Source organism: Ictalurus punctatus, unplaced genomic scaffold, assembly GCF_001660625.3.
Source record: "Ictalurus punctatus breed USDA103 unplaced genomic scaffold, Coco_2.0 tig00064082, whole genome shotgun sequence".
Lineage (NCBI taxonomy): Eukaryota > Metazoa > Chordata > Actinopteri > Siluriformes > Ictaluridae > Ictalurus > Ictalurus punctatus.
In genome coordinates this window covers 1-17116 of record NW_026521149.1, presented here as the reverse complement: position 1 = coordinate 17116, position 17116 = coordinate 1, and the positions used below count along the sequence as shown (strand labels likewise).

The window sequence follows — 17116 nt, the reverse complement described above, 5'->3', positions numbered from 1 at the left end:
TATTGATTTTGTTTGCATTGCCCCAAAACAAACTCAGTTGGGAGACATTGAATCCATTGATCCGTCAACAAACATCGGTAGAACCTACGAATACTTAAAGAAAAAAAGGGAAAAGTTTAATCAAGAGACTGTTTCCAAGTTGTGGCTCAACAGCAAGTTCTAGCTAAAGAAAGTGAGCTGAAATAGAAAAACTGTCTTGTCAGAAACTTAGCTTTGTACCAAGTTATTTCTGAGGTCCCCAGAAGACAAATTGAAAATGTGAATAGGGGTACAATTCAGTGTTTTGTTTTTATACACTACTGAATTGTGTGCAATGGCCAAAATTACTCAGTTTGGGAGACTTTCAATCCAGTGATCCCATTCACATCTCTTGTAAAGATGATTCTGGAGCTAATTCTGTTGAAGGTGAACATGGGCCAAGGCTGAATTCTTTGGTCCATGATGTTGAGCCCACTTTTGCTTATTCTGACTAACATTGCTGGGGTAATGTTAGTCTGGAGCTCTGATGGTGGCAGGTTCCTGCTTGCTCTAAAGAATAAAAATTCCAATCAAGATGTACGATGGACCATTTCTGATTTTTGTTTGATACAGTACCGATTTTGTTTGCATTGCCCAAAACAACTCAGTTGGGAGACATTGAATCCATTGATCCGTCAACAAACATCGGTAGAACCTACCAATACTTAAAGGGAAAAAGGGAAAAGTTTAATCAAGGGAGTGTTTCCAAAGTTGTGGCTCAACAAGTAAGTTCTGCTTAAAGTGAGCTGAAATAGACAAACGTCTTGTCAGAAAACTTAGCTTTATACCAAGTTATTTCTGAGGTCCCAGACAAATTGAATAGGGTACAATTCAGCGTTTTGTTTTATACACTACTGATTTGTGTGCAATGGGCCAAAATTACTCAGTTTGGAGACTTTCAATCCAGTGATCCCATTTCACATCTCTTGTAAAGATGATTCTGGCAGCTAATTCTGTTTGAAGGTGAACATGGGCCAAGGCTGAATTCTTTGGTCCATGATGTTGAGCCCACTTTTGCTTATTCTGACTAACATGGCTGGGGTAATGTTAGTCCTGGAGCTCTGATGGTGGCAGGTTCCTGCTTGCTCTAAGAATAAAATTCCAATCAAGATGTACATGGACCATTTCTGATTTTTGTTTTGATACAGTACCGATTTTGTTTGCATTGCCCAAAACAAGTCAGTTGGGAGACATTGAATCCATTGATCCGTCAACAAACATCGGTAGAAACCTACGAAAACTTAAAGAAAAAAAGGGAAAAGTTTAATCAAGAGACTGTTTCCAAAGTTGTGGCTCAACAAGCAAGTTCTAGCTTAAAAGTGAGCTGAAATAGACAAACTGTCTTGTCAGAAACTTAGCTTTATACCCAGTTATTTCTGAGGTACCAGACAAATTGAATAGGGTACAATTCAGCGTTTTGTTTTATACACTACTGATTTGTGTGCAATGGCCAAAATTACTCAGTTTGGAGACTTTCAATCCAGTGATCCCATTTCACATCTCTTGTAAAGATGATTCCGGAGCTAATTCTGTTGAAGGTGAACATGGGCCAAGGCTGAATTCTTTGGTCCATGATGTTGAGGCCCACATTTGCTTATTCTGACTAACATGGCTGGGGTAATGTAGTCTGGAGCTCTGATGGTGGCAGGTTCCTGCTTGCTCTAAGAATAAAATTCCAATCAACATGTACATGGACCATTTCTGATTTTTGTTGATACAGTACTTGATTTTGTTTGCATTGCCCAAAACAACTCAGTTGGGAGACATTGAATCCATTGATCCGTCAACAAACATCGGTAGAACCTACGAATACTTAAGAAAAAAAGGGAAAAGTTTAATCAAGAGACTGTTTCCAAAGTTGTGGCTCAACAAGCAAGTTCTAGCTAAAAAGTGAGCTGAAATAGACCAAACTGTCTTGGCAGAAAATTAGCTTTGTACCAAGTTATTTCTGAGGTCCCAGACAAATTGAAAATGTGAATAGGGTACAATTCAGTGTTTTGTTTTATACACTACTGATTTGTGTGCAGTGGCCAAAATTACTCAGTTTGGAGACTTTCAATCCAGTGATCCCATTTCACATCTCTTGTAAAGATGATTCTGGAGCTAATTCTGTTGAGGTGAACATGGGCCAAGGCTGAATTCTTTGGTCCATGATGTTGAGCCCACTTTTGCTTATTCTGACTAACATGGCTGGGGGTACTGTTAGTCTGGAGCTCTGATGGTGGCAGGTTCCTGCTTGCTCTAAGAATAAAATTCCAATCAACATGTACATGGACCATTTCTGATTTTTGTTTGATACAGTACTGATTTTGTTTGCCATTGCCCAAAACAACTCAGTTGGGAGACATTGAATCCATTGATCCGTCAACAAACATCGGTAGAACCTACGAATACTTAAAGGAAAAAAAGGGAAAAGTTTAATCAAGAGACTGTTTCCAAAGTTGTGGCTCAACAAGCAAGTTCTAGCTTAAAAGTGAGCTGAAATAGACAAACTGTCTTGTCAGAAACTTAGCTTTATACCAAGTTATTTCTGAGGTCCCAGACAAATTGAATAGGGTACAATTCAGCGTTTTGTTTTATACACTACTGATTTGTGTGCAAGTGGCCAAAATTACTCAGTTTGGAGACTTTCAATCCAGTGATCCCATTTCACATCTCTTGTAAAGATGATTCTGGAGCTAATTCTGTTGAAGGTGAACATGGGCCAAGGCTGAATTCTTTGGTCCATGATGTTGAGCCCACTTTTGCTTATTCTGACTAACATGGCTGGGGTACTGTTAGTCTGGAGCTCTGATGGTGGCAGGTTCCTGCTTGCTCTAAGAATAAAATTCCAATCAAGATGTACATGGACCATTTCTGATTTTTGTTTGATACAGTACCGATTTTGTTTGCATTGCCCAAAACAACTCAGTTGGGAGACATTGAATCCATTGATCCGTCAACAAACATCGGTAGAACCTACAATACTTAAAGGAAAAAAGGGAAAAGTTTAATCAAGAGACTGTTTCCAAAGTTGTGGCTCAACAAGCAAGTTCTAGCTTAAAAGTGAGCTGAAATAGACAAACTGTCTTGTCAGAAACTTAGCTTTATACCAAGTTATTTCTGAGGTCCCAGACAAATTGAATAGGGTACAATTCAGCTGTTTTGTTTTATACACTACTGATTTGTGTGCAATGGCCAAAATTACTCAGTTTGGAGACTTTCAATCCAGTGATCCCATTTCACATCTCTTGTAAAGATGATTCTGGAGCTAATTCTGTTGAAGGTGAACATGGGCCAAGGCTGAATTCTTTGGTCCATGATGTTGAGCCCACTTTTGCTTATTCTGACTAACATGGCTGGGGTACTGTTAGTCTGGAGCTCTGATGGTGGCAGGTTCCTGCTTGCTCTAAGAATAAAATTCCAATCAACATGTACATGGACCATTTCTGATTTTTGTTTGATACAGTACTGATTTTGTTTGCATTGCCCAAACAACTCAGTTGGGAGACATTGAATCCATTGATCCGTCAACAAACATCGGTTAGAACCTACGAATACTTAAAGAAAAAAAGGGAAAAGTTTAATCCAAGAGACTGTTTCCAAAGTTGTGGCTCAACAAGCAAGTTCTAGCTAAAAGTGAGCTGAAATAGACAAACTGTCTTGTCAGAAACTTAGCTTTGATACCAAGTTATTTCTGAGGTCCCAGACAAATTGAATAGGGTACAATTCAGTGTTTTGTTTTATACACTACTGAATTGTGTGCAATGGCCACTTGCAATGGCCAAAAATATACTCAGTTGGAGACTTTCAATCCAGTGATCCCATTTCACATCTCTTGTAAAGATGATTCTGGAGCTAATTCTGTTGAAGGTGAACATGGGCCAAGGCTGAATTCTTTGGTCCATGATGTTGAGCCCACTTTTGCTTATTCTGACTAACATGGCTGGGGTACTGTTAGTCTGGAGCTCTGATGGTGGCAGGTTCCTGCTTGCTCTAAGAATAAAAATTCCAATCAAGATGTACATGGACCATTTCTGATTTTGTTTTGATACAGTACCTGATTTTGTTTGCATTGCCCAAACAACTCAGTTGGGAGGACATTGAATCCATTGATCCGTCAACAAACATCGGTAGAACCTACCAATACTTAAAGAAAAAAGGTGAAAAGTTTAATCAAGAGGACTGTTTCCAAAGTTGTGGCTCAACAAGTAAGTTCTTAGCTTAAAAGTGAGCTGAAATAGACAAACTGTCCTTGTCAGAAACTTAGCTTTATACCAAGTTATTTCTGAGGTCCAGGACAAATTGAATAGGGTACAATTCAGCGTTTTGTTTTTATACACTACTGATTTGTGTGCAATGGCCAAAATTACTCAGTTTGGAGACTTTCAATCCAGTGATCCCATTTCACATCTCTTGTAAAGATGATTCTGGAGCTAATTCTGTTGAATGGTGAACATGGGCCAAGGCTGAATTCTTTGGTCCCATGATGTTGAGCCCACATTTGCTTATTCTGACTAACATGGCTGGGTACTGTTAGTCTGGAGCTCTGATGGTGGCAGGTTCCTGCTTGCTCTAAGAATAAAATTCCAATCAAAGATGTACATGGACCATTTCTGATTTTTGTTTGATATCAGTACTGATTTTGTTTGCATTGCCCAAACAACTCAGTTGGGAGACATTGAATCCATGATCCGTCAACAAACATCGGTAGAACCTACGAATACTTAAGAAAAAAAGGGAAAAGTTTAATCAAGAGACTGTTTCCAAAGTTGTGGCTCAACAAGCAAGTTCTAGCTAAAAAGTGAGCTGAAATAGACAAACTGTCTTGTCAGAAACTTAGCTTTGTACCAAGTTATTTCTGAGGGTCCCAGAGCAAATTGAAATAAGGGTACAATTCAGTGTTTTGTTTTATACACTACTGAATTTGTGTGCAATGGCCAAAATTACTCAGTTTGGAGACTTTCAATCCAGTGATCCCATTTCACATCTCTTGTAAAGATGATTCTGGAGCTATTCTGTTGAAGGTGAACATGGGCCAAGGCTGAATTCTTTGGTCCATGATTGTTGAGCCCACTTTTGCTTATTCTGACTAACATGGCTGGGGTAATGTGTAGTCTGGAGCTCTGATGGTGGCAGGTTCCTGCTTGCTCTAAGAATAAAATTCCAATCAACATGTACATGGACCATTTCTGATTTTTGTTTGATACAGTACCTGATTTTGTTTGCATTGCCCAAAACAACTCAGTTGGGAGACATTGAATCCATTGATCCGTCAACAAACATCGGTAGAACCTACGAATACTTAAAGAAAAAAGGGAAAAGTTTAATCAAGAGACTGTTTCCAAAGTTGTGGCTCAACAAGTAAGTTCTAGCTTAAAAGTGAGCTGAAATAGACAAACTGTCTTGTCAGAAACTTAGCTTTATACCAAGTTATTTCTGAGGTCCCAGACAAATTGAATAGGGTACAATTCAGCGTTTTGTTTTATACACTACTGATTTGTGTTGCAATGGCCAAAATTACTCAGTTTGGAGACTTTCAATCCAGTGATCCCATTTCACATCTCTTGTAAAGATGATTCTGGAGCTAATTCTGTTGAAGGTGAACATGGGCCAAGGCTGAATTCTTTGGTCCATGATGTTGAGCCCACTTTTGCTTATTCTGACTAACATGGCTGGGGTACTGTTAGTCTGAGCTCTGATGGTGGCAGGTTCCTGCTTGCTCTAAGAATAAATTCCAATCAACATGTACACTGGACCATTTCTGATTTTTGTTTGATACAGTACTGATTTTGTTTGCATTGCCCAAAACAACTCAGTTGGGAGACATTGATCCATTGATCCGTCAACAAACATCGGTAGAACCTACGAATACTTAAGAAAAAAGGGAAAAGTTTAATCAAGAGACTGTTTCCAAAGTTGTGGCTCAACAAGCAAGTTCTAGCTTAAAAGTGAGCTGAAATAGACAAACTGTCTTGTCAGAAACTTAGCTTTAGTACCAAGTTATTTCTGAGGTCCCAGACAAATTGAATAGGGTACAATTCAGTGTTTTTGTTTTTATACACTACTGAATTGTGTGCAATGGCCAAAATTACTCAGTTTGGAGACTTTCAATCCAGTGATCCCATTTCACATCTCTTGTAAAGATGATTCTGGAGCTAATTCTGTGAAGGTGAACATGGGCCAAGGCTGAATTCTTTGGTCCATGATGTTGAGCCCACATTTTGCTTATTCTGACTAACATGGCTGGGGTACTGGAGCTTCTGATGGTGGCAGGTTCCTGCTTGCTCTAAGAATAAAATTCCAATCAACGATGTACATGGACCATTTCTGATTTTTGTTTGATACAGTACTGATTTTTGTTTGCATTGCCCAAAACAACTCAGTTGGGAGACATTGAATCCATTGATCCGTCAACAACATCGGTAGAACCTACGAATACTTAAAGGAAAAAAGGGAAAAGTTTAATCAGAGCTGTTTCCAAAGTTGTGGCTCAACAAGCAAGTTCTAGCTTAAAAGTGAGCTGAAATAGACAAACTGTCTTGTCAGAAACTTAGCTTTATACCAAGTTATTTCTGAGGTCCCAGGACAAATTGAATAGGGTACAATTCAGCGTTTTGTTTTATACACTACTGATTTGTGTGCATGGCCAAAATTACTCAGTTTGGAGACTTTCAATCCAGTGATCCCATTTCACATCTCTTGTAAAGATGATTCTGGAGCTAATTCTGTTGAAGGTGAACATGGGCCAAGGCTGAATTCTTTGGTCCATGATGTTGAGCCCACTTTTGCTTATTCTGACTAACATGGCTGGGGTAATGTAGTCTGGAGCTCTGATGGTGGCAGGTTCCTGCTTGCTCTAAGAATAAAATTCCAATCAACATGTACATGGACCATTTCTGATTTTTGTTTGATACAGTACTGATTTGTTTGCATTGCCCAAACAACTCAGTTGGGAGACATTGAATCCATTGATCCGTCAACAAACATCGGTAGAACCTACCGAATACTTAAAGAAAAAAAGGGAAAAGTTTAATCAAGAGACTGTTTCCAAAGTTGTGGCTCAACAAGCAAGTTCTAGCTTAAAAGTGAGCTGAACTAGACAAACTGTCTTGTCAGAAACTTAGCTTTATACCAAGTTATTTCTGAGGTCCCAGACAAATTGAATAGGGTACAATTCAGCGTTTTGTTTTATACACTACTGATTTGTGTGCAATGGCCAAAATTACTCAGTTTGGAGACTTTCAATCCAGTGATCCCATTTCACATCTCTTGTAAAGATGATTCTGGAGCTAATTCTGTTGAAGGTGAACATGGGCCAAGGCTGAATTCTTTGGTCCATGATGTTGAGCCCACATTTGCTTATTCTGACTAACATGGCTGGGGTACTGTTAGTCTGGAGCTCTGATGGTGGCAGGTTCCTGCTTGCTCTAAGAATAAAATTCCAATCAACATGTACATGGACCATTTCTGATTTTTGTTTGATACAGTACTGATTTTGTTTGCATTGCCCAAAACAACTCAGTTGGGAGACATTGAATCCATTGATCCGTCAACAAACATCGGTAGAACCTACGAATACTTAAAGGAAAAAAGGGAAAAGTTTAATCAAGAGACTGTTTCCAAAGTTGTGGCTCAACAAGCAAGTTCTAGCTAAAAGTGAGCTGAAATAGACAAACTGTCTTGTCAGAAACTTAGCTTTGTACCAAGTTATTTCTGAGGTCCCAGACAAATTGAATAGGGTACAATTCAGCGTTTTGTTTTATACACTACTGATTTGTGTGCAATGGCCAAAATTACTCAGTTTGGAGACTTTCAATCCAGTGATCCCATTTCACATCTCTTGTAAAGATGATTCTGGAGCTAATTCTGTTGAAGGTGAACATGGGCCAAGGCTGAATTCTTTGGTCCATGATGTTGAGCCCACATTTGCTTATTCTGACTAACATGGCTGGGGTACTGTTAGTCTGGAGCTCTGATGGTGGCAGGTTCCTGCTTGCTCTAAGAATAAAATTCCAATCAACATGTACATGGACCATTTCTGATTTTTGTTTGATACAGTACTGATTTTGTTTGCATTGCCCAAAACAACTCAGTTGGGAGACATTGAATCCATTGATCCGTCAACAAACATCGGTAGAACCTACGAATACTTAAAGAAAAAAAGGGAAAAGTTTAATCAAGAGACTGTTTCCAAAGTTGTGGCTCAACAAGCAAGTTCTAGCTTAAAAGTGAGCTGAAATAGACAAACTGTCTTGTCAGAAACTTAGCTTTATACCAAGTTATTTCTGAGGTCCCAGACAAATTGAATAGGGTACAATTCAGCGTTTTGTTTTATACACTACTGATTTGTGTGCAATGGCCAAAATTACTCAGTTTGGAGACTTTCAATCCAGTGATCCCATTTCACATCTCTTGTAAAGATGATTCTGGAGCTAATTCTGTTGAAGGTGAACATGGGCCAAGGCTGAATTCTTTGGTCCATGATGTTGAGCCCACTTTTGCTTATTCTGACTAACATGGCTGGGGTACTGTTAGTCTGGAGCTCTGATGGTGGCAGGTTCCTGCTTGCTCTAAGAATAAAATTCCAATCAACATGTACATGGACCATTTCTGATTTTTGTTTGATACAGTACTGATTTTGTTTGCATTGCCCAAAACAACTCAGTTGGGAGACATTGAATCCATTGATCCGTCAACAAACATCGGTAGAACCTACGAATACTTAAAGAAAAAAAGGGAAAAGTTTAATCAAGAGACTGTTTCCAAAGTTGTGGCTCAACAAGCAAGTTCTAGCTTAAAAGTGAGCTGAAATAGACAAACTGTCTTGTCAGAAACTTAGCTTTATACCAAGTTATTTCTGAGGTCCCAGACAAATTGAATAGGGTACAATTCAGTGTTTTGTTTTATACACTACTGAATTTGTTTGCAATGGCCAAAATTACTCAGTTTGGAGACTTTCAATCCAGTGATCCCATTTCACATCTCTTGTAAAGATGATTCTGGAGCTAATTCTGTTGAAGGTGAACATGGGCCAAGGCTGAATTCTTTGGTCCATGATGTTGAGCCCACTTTTGCTTATTCTGACTAACATGGCTGGGGTAATGTTAGTCTGGAGCTCTGATGGTGGCAGGTTCCTGCTTGCTCTAAGAATAAAATTCCAATCAACATGTACATGGACCATTTCTGATTTTTGTTTGATACAGTACTGATTTTGTTTGCATTGCCCAAAACAACTCAGTTGGGAGACATTGAATCCATTGATCCGTCAACAAACATCGGTAGAACCTACGAATACTTAAAGAAAAAAAGGGAAAAGTTTAATCAAGAGACTGTTTCCAAAGTTGTGGCTCAACAAGCAAGTTCTAGCTTAAAAGTGAGCTGAAATAGACAAACTGTCTTGTCAGAAACTTAGCTTTATACCAAGTTATTTCTGAGGTCCCAGACAAATTGAATAGGGTACAATTCAGTGTTTTGTTTTATACACTACTGAATTTGTGTTGCAATGGCCAAAATTACTCAGTTTGGAGACTTTCAATCCAGTGATCCCATTTCACATCTCTTGTAAAGATGATTCTGGAGCTAATTCTGTTGAAGGTGAACATGGGCCAAGGCTGAATTCTTTGGTCCATGATGTTGAGCCCACTTTTGCTTATTCTGACTAACATGGCTGGGGTACTGTTAGTCTGGAGCTCTGATGGTGGCAGGTTCCTGCTTGCTCTAAGAATAAAATTCCAATCAACATGTACATGGACCATTTCTGATTTTTGTTTGATACAGTACTGATTTTGTTTGCATTGCCCAAAACAACTCAGTTGGGAGACATTGAATCCATTGATCCGTCAACAAACATCGGTAGAACCTACGAATACTTAAAGGAAAAAGGGAAAAGTTTAATCAAGAGGAGTGTTTCCAAAGTTGTGGCTCAACAAGTAAGTTCTAGCTTAAAAGTGAGCTGAAATAGACAAACTGTCTTGTCAGAAACTTAGCTTTATACCAAGTTATTTCTGAGGTCCCAGACAAATTGAATAGGGTACAATTCAGCGTTTTGTTTTATACACTACTGATTTGTGTGCAATGGCCAAAATTACTCAGTTTGGAGACTTTCAATCCAGTGATCCCATTTCACATCTCTTGTAAAGATGATTCTGGAGCTAATTCTGTTGAATGGTGAACATGGGCCAAGGCTGAATTCTTTGGTCCATGATGTTGAGCCCACTTTTGCTTATTCTGACTAACATGGCTGGGGTACTGTTAGTCTGGAGCTCTGATGGTGGCAGGTTCCTGCTTGCTCTAAGAATAAAATTCCAATCAACATGTACATGGACCATTTCTGATTTTTGTTTGATACAGTACTGATTTTGTTTGCATTGCCCAAAACAACTCAGTTGGGAGACATTGAATCCATTGATCCGTCAACAAACATCGGTAGAACCTACGAATACTTAAAGAAAAAAAGGGAAAAGTTTAATCAAGAGACTGTTTCCAAAGTTGTGGCTCAACAAGCAAGTTCTAGCTTAAAAGTGAGCTGAAATAGACAAACTGTCTTGTCAGAAACTTAGCTTTATACCAAGTTATTTCTGAGGTCCCAGACAAATTGAATAGGGTACAATTCAGCTGTTTTGTTTTATACACTACTGAATTGTGTGCAATGGCCAAAATTACTCAGTTTGGAGACTTTCAATCCAGTGATCCCATTTCACATCTCTTGTAAAGATGATTCTGGAGCTAATTCTGTTGAAGGTGAACATGGGCCAAGGCTGAATTCTTTGGTCCATGATGTTGAGCCCACTTTTGCTTATTCTGACTAACATGGCTGGGGTACTGTTAGTCTGGAGCTCTGATGGTGGCAGGTTCCTGCTTGCTCTAAGAATAAAATTCCAATCAACATGTACATGGACCATTTCTGATTTTTGTTTGATACAGTACTGATTTTGTTTGCATTGCCCAAAAACAACTCAGTTGGGAGACATTGAATCCATTGATCCGTCAACAAACATCGGTAGAACCTACGAATACTTAAAGAAAAAAGGGAAAAGTTTAATCAAGAGACTGTTTCCAAAGTTGTGGCTCAACAAGCAAGTTCTAGCTTAAAAGTGAGCTGAAATAGACAAACTGTCTTGTCAGAAACTTAGCTTTGATACCAAGTTATTTCTGAGGTCCCAGACAAATTGAATAGGGTACAATTCAGCGTTTTGTTTTATACACTACTGATTTGTGTGCAATGGCCAAAATTACTCAGTTTGGAGACTTTCAATCCAGTGATCCCATTTCACATCTCTTGTAAAGATGATTCTGGAGCTAATTCTGTTGAAGGTGAACATGGGCCAAGGCTGAATTCTTTGGTCCATGATGTTGAGCCCACTTTTGCTTATTCTGACTAACATGGCTGGGGTACTGTTAGTCTGGAGCTCTGATGGTGGCAGGTTCCTGCTTGCTCTAAGAATAAAATTCCAATCAACATGTACATGGACCATTTCTGATTTTTGTTTGATACAGTACTGATTTTGTTTGCATTGCCCAAAACAACTCAGTTGGGAGACATTGAATCCATTGATCCGTCAACAAACATCGGTAGAACCTACCGAATACTTAAAGAAAAAAGGGAAAAGTTTAATCAAGAGACTGTTTCCAAAGTTTGTGGCTCAACAAGCAAGTTCTAGCTTAAAAGTGAGCTGAAATAGACAAACTGTCTTGTCAGAAACTTAGCTTTATACCAAGTTATTTCTGAGGTCCCAGACAAATTGAATGTGAACAGGGTACAATTCAGCGTTTTGTTTTATACACTACTGATTTGTGTGCAATGGCCAAAATTACTCAGTTTGGAGACTTTCAATCCAGTGATCCCATTTCACATCTCTTGTAAAGATGATTCTGGAGCTAATTCTGTTGATGGTGAACATGGGCCAAGGCTGAATTCTTTGGTCCATGATGTTGAGCCCACTTTTGCTTATTCTGACTAACATGGCTGGGGTACTGTTAGTCTGGAGCTCTGATGGTGGCAGGTTCCTGCTTGCTCTAAGAATAAAATTCCAATCAACATGTACATGGACCATTTCTGATTTTTGTTTGATACAGTACTGATTTTGTTTGCATTGCCCAAAACAACTCAGTTGGGAGACATTGAATCCATTGATCCGTCAACAAACATCGGTAGAACCTACGAATACTTAAAGAAAAAAAGGGAAAAGTTTAATCAAGAGACTGTTTCCAAAGTTGTGGCTCAACAAGCAAGTTCTAGCTTAAAAGTGAGCTGAAATAGCTCAGTTGGGAGAGCGTCAGACTGAAGATCTGAAGGTCCCTGGTTCAATCCCGGGTTTCGGCATTGTTCTTGGTATCTTGATGACAGCGGCATAATCACTGGCCTTTTAGGTAGTAGCTGCTTGCCAGAAGCCTGACAACAAAATTGCTGCTTGGCCAGTATGTGGCTGTAATTGCCTGGAAAAAAAACACAATCAGTGAAACAGCTTGGTTCCATGGTGTAATGGTTAGCACTCTGGACTCTGAATCCAGTGATCTGAGTTCAAATCTCAGTGGAACCTGACAAGAGTTAGCATAGGTGCCTTTATGCAACTAGACAAACTGTCTTGTCAGAAACTTAGCTTTTTTGGTCCATGATGTTGAGCCCACATTTGCTTATTCTGACTAACATGGCTGGGGTACTGTTAGTCTGGAGCTCTGATGGTGGCAGGTTCCTGCTTGCTCTAAGAATAAAATTCCAATCAACATGTACATGGACCATTTCTGATTTTTGTTTGATACAGTACCGATTTTGTTTGCATTGCCCAAAACAACTCAGTTGGGAGACATTGAATCCATTGATCCGTCAACAAACATCGGTAGAACCTACCAATACTTAAAGGAAAAAAGGGAAAAGTTTAATCAAGAGACTGTTTCCAAAGTTGTGGCTCAACAAGCAAGTTCTAGCTTAAAAGTGAGCTGAAATAGACAAACTGTCTTGTCAGAAACTTAGCTTTATACCAAGTTATTTCTGAGGTCCCAGACAAATTGAATAGGGTACAATTCAGCGTTTTGTTTTATACACTACTGATTTGTGTGCAATGGCCAAAATTACTCAGTTTGGAGACTTTCAATCCAGTGATCCCATTTCACATCTCTTGTAAAGATGATTCTGGAGCTAATTCTGTTGAAGGTGAACATGGGCCAAGGCTGAATTCTTTGGTCCATGATGTTGAGCCCACTTTTGCTTATTCTGACTAACATGGCTGGGGTACTGTTAGTCTGGAGCTCTGATGGTGGCAGGTTCCTGCTTGCTCTAAGAATAAAATTCCAATCAAGATGTACATGGACCATTTCTGATTTTTGTTTGATACAGTACTGATTTTGTTTGCATTGCCCAAAACAACTCAGTTGGGAGACATTGAATCCATTGATCCGTCAACAAACATCGGTAGAACCTACGAATACTTAAAGAAAAAAAGGGAAAAGTTTAATCAAGAGACTGTTTCCAAAGTTGTGGCTCAGCAAGTAAGTTCTGGCTTAAAAATGTGCCGAAATAGCTCAGTTGGGAGAGCGTCAGACTGAAGATTTGAAGGACCCTGGTTCAATCCCAGGTTTTGGCATTGTTCTTGGTATCTTGATGACAGCGGCATAATCACTGTCCTTTTAGGTAGTAGCTGCTTGCCAGAAGCCTGATAACAAAATTGCTGCTTGGCCAGTATGTGGCTGTAATTGCCTGGAAAAAAAACACAATCAGTGAAACAGCTTGGTTCCATGGTGTAATGGTTAGCACTCTGGACTCTGAATCCAGTGATCTGAGTTCAAATCTCAGTGGAACCTGACAAGAGTTAGCATAGGTGCCTTTATGCAACTAGACAAACTGTCTTGTCAGAAACTTAGCTTTTTTGGTCCATGATGTTGAGCCCACATTTGCTTATTCTGACTAACATGGCTGGGGTACTGCAGCTCTGATGGTGGCAGGTTCCTGCTTGCTCTAAGAATAAAATTCCAATCAACATGTACATGGACCATTTCTGATTTTTGTTTGATACAGTACCGATTTTGTTTGCATTGCCCAAAACAACTCAGTTGGGAGACATTGAATCCATTGATCCGTCAACAAACATCGGTAGAACCTACCAATACTTAAAGGAAAAAAGGGAAAAGTTTAATCAAGTGAGTGTTTCCAAAGTTGTGGCTCAACAAGCAAGTTCTAGCTTAAAAGTGAGCTGAAATAGACAAACTGTCTTGTCAGAAACTTAGCTTTATACCAAGTTATTTCTGAGGTCCCAGACAAATTGAATAGGGTACAATTCAGCGTTTTGTTTTATACACTACTGATTTGTGTGCAATGGCCAAAATTACTCAGTTTGGAGACTTTCAATCCAGTGATCCCATTTCACATCTCTTGTAAAGATGATTCTGGAGCTAATTCTGTTGAAGGTGAACATGGGCCAAGGCTGAATTCTTTGGTCCATGATGTTGAGCCCACTTTTGCTTATTCTGACTAACATGGCTGGGGTACTGTAGTTCGGATGGTGGCAGGTTCCTGCTTGCTCTAAGAATAAAATTCCAATCAAGATGTACATGGACCATTTCTGATTTTTGTTTGATACAGTACTGATTTTGTTTGCATTGCCCAAAACAACTCAGTTGGGAGACATTGAATCCATTGATCCGTCAACAAACATCGGTAGAACCTACGAATACTTAAAGGAAAAAGGGAAAAGTTTAATCAAGTGTGTGTTTCCAAAGTTGTGGCTCAGCAAGTAAGTTCTGGCTTAAAAATGAGCCGAAATAGCTCAGTTGGGAGAGCGTCAGACTGAAGATCTGAAGGTCCCTGGTTCAATCCCGGGTTTCGGCATTGTTCTTGGTATCTTGATGACAGCGGCATAATCACTGGCCTTTTAGGTAGTAGCTGCTTGCCAGAAGCCTGACAACAAAATTGCTGCTTGGCCAGTATGTGGCTGTAATTGCCTGGAAAAAAAACACAATCAGTGAAACAGCTTGGTTCCATGGTGTAATGGTTAGCACTCTGGACTCTGAATCCAGTGATCTGAGTTCAAATCTCAGTGGAACCTGACAAGAGTTAGCATAGGTGCCTTTATGCAACTAGACAAACTGTCTTGTCAGAAACTTAGCTTTTTTGGTCCATGATGTTGAGCCCACATTTGCTTATTCTGACTAACATGGCTGGGGTACTGTTAGTCTGGAGCTCTGATGGTGGCAGGTTCCTGCTTGCTCTAAGAATAAAATTCCAATCAACATGTACATGGACCATTTCTGATTTTTGTTTGATACAGTACCGATTTTGTTTGCATTGCCCAAAACAACTCAGTTGGGAGACATTGAATCCATTGATCCGTCAACAAACATCGGTAGAACCTACCAATACTTAAAGGAAAAAAGGGAAAAGTTTAATCAAGAGACTGTTTCCAAAGTTGTGGCTCAACAAGCAAGTTCTAGCTTAAAAGTGAGCTGAAATAGACAAACTGTCTTGTCAGAAACTTAGCTTTATACCAAGTTATTTCTGAGGTCCCAGACAAATTGAATAGGGTACAATTCAGCATTTTGTTTTATACACTACTGATTTGTGTGCAATGGCCAAAATTACTCAGTTTGGAGACTTTCAATCCAGTGATCCCATTTCACATCTCTTGTAAAGATGATTCTGGAGCTAATTCTGTTGAAGGTGAACATGGGCCAAGGCTGAATTCTTTGGTCCATGATGTTGAGCCCACTTTTGCTTATTCTGACTAACATGGCTGGGGTACTGTTAGTCTGGAGCTCTGATGGTGGCAGGTTCCTGCTTGCTCTAAGAATAAAATTCCAATCAAGATGTACATGGACCATTTCTGATTTTTGTTTGATACAGTACTGATTTTGTTTGCATTGCCCAAAACAACTCAGTTGGGAGACATTGAATCCATTGATCCGTCAACAAACATCGGTAGAACCTACGAATACTTAAAGAAAAAAAGGGAAAAGTTTAATCAAGAGACTGTTTCCAAAGTTGTGGCTCAGCAAGTAAGTTGTGGCTTAAAAATGTGCCGAAATAGCTCAGTTGGGAGAGCGTCAGACTGAAGATTTGAAGGACCCTGGTTCAATCCCAGGTTTTGGCATTGTTCTTGTATCTTGATGACAGCGGCATAATCACTGTCCTTTTAGGTAGTAGCTGCTTGCCAGAAGCCTGATAACAAAATGCTGCTTGGCCAGTATGTGGCTGTAATTGCCTGGAAAAAAAACACAATCAGTGAAACAGCTTGGTTCCATGGTGTAATGGTTAGCACTCTGGACTCTGAATCCAGTGATCTGAGTTCAAATCTCAGTGGAACCTGACAAGAGTTAGCATAGGTGCCTTTATGCAACTAGACAAACTGTCTTTCAGAAACTTAGCTTTTTTGGTCCATGATGTTGAGCCCACATTTGCTTATTCTGACTAACATGGCTGGGGTACTGTTAGCTTCTGATGGTGGCAGGTTCCTGCTTGCTCTAAGAATAAAATTCCAATCAACATGTACATGGACCATTTCTGATTTTTGTTTGATACAGTACCGATTTTGTTTGCATTGCCCAAAACAACTCAGTTGGGAGACATTGAATCCATTGATCCGTCAACAAACATCGGTAGAACCTACCAATACTTAAAGAAAAAAGGGAAAAGTTTAATCAAGAGAGTGTTTCCAAAGTTGTGGCTCAACAAGCAAGTTCTAGCTTAAGTGAGCTGAAATAGACAAACTGTCTTGTCAGAAACTTAGCTTTATACCAAGTTATTTCTGAGGTCCCAGACAAATTGAATAGGGTACAATTCAGCGTTTTGTTTTATACACTACTGATTTGTGTGCAATGGCCAAAATTACTCAGTTTGGAGACTTTCAATCCAGTGATCCCATTTCACATCTCTTGTAAAGATGATTCTGGAGCTAATTCTGTTGAAGGTGAACATGGGCCAAGGCTGAATTCTTTGGTCCATGATGTTGAGCCCACTTTTGCTTATTCTGACTAACATGGCTGGGTACTGTTAGTCTGGAGCTCTGATGTGGCAGGTTCCTGCTTGCTCTAGAATAAAATTCCAATCAAGATGTACATGGACCATTTCTGATTTTTGTTTGATACAGTACTGATTTTGTTTGCATTGCCCAAAACAACTCAGTTGGGA

General features: G+C 39.4%; 8 non-coding genes across 8 annotated transcripts; all 8 read left to right on the top strand.

Annotated features, from left to right (window-relative positions):
• The first annotated feature begins 12249 nt into the window (after nt 1-12249).
• trnaf-gaa (transfer RNA phenylalanine (anticodon GAA)) lies at nt 12250-12322 on the top strand. The gene has a single exon. It is a non-coding gene; the product is annotated as a tRNA-Phe (tRNA).
• Nucleotides 12323-12467: 145 nt separating this feature from the next.
• trnaq-cug (transfer RNA glutamine (anticodon CUG)) lies at nt 12468-12539 on the top strand. The gene has a single exon. It is a non-coding gene; the product is annotated as a tRNA-Gln (tRNA).
• A 968-nt stretch (nt 12540-13507) lies between these two features.
• trnaf-gaa (transfer RNA phenylalanine (anticodon GAA)) lies at nt 13508-13580 on the top strand. The gene has a single exon. It is a non-coding gene; the product is annotated as a tRNA-Phe (tRNA).
• Nucleotides 13581-13725: 145 nt separating this feature from the next.
• trnaq-cug (transfer RNA glutamine (anticodon CUG)) lies at nt 13726-13797 on the top strand. Its single transcript has one exon. It is a non-coding gene; the product is annotated as a tRNA-Gln (tRNA).
• Nucleotides 13798-14748: 951 nt separating this feature from the next.
• Nucleotides 14749-14821, top strand: trnaf-gaa (transfer RNA phenylalanine (anticodon GAA)). Its single transcript has one exon. It is a non-coding gene; the product is annotated as a tRNA-Phe (tRNA).
• Nucleotides 14822-14966: 145 nt separating this feature from the next.
• Nucleotides 14967-15038, top strand: trnaq-cug (transfer RNA glutamine (anticodon CUG)). The gene has a single exon. It is a non-coding gene; the product is annotated as a tRNA-Gln (tRNA).
• A 968-nt stretch (nt 15039-16006) lies between these two features.
• Nucleotides 16007-16079, top strand: trnaf-gaa (transfer RNA phenylalanine (anticodon GAA)). Its single transcript has one exon. It is a non-coding gene; the product is annotated as a tRNA-Phe (tRNA).
• A 143-nt stretch (nt 16080-16222) lies between these two features.
• trnaq-cug (transfer RNA glutamine (anticodon CUG)) lies at nt 16223-16294 on the top strand. The gene has a single exon. It is a non-coding gene; the product is annotated as a tRNA-Gln (tRNA).
• The last annotated feature ends 822 nt before the right edge of the window (nt 16295-17116 follow it).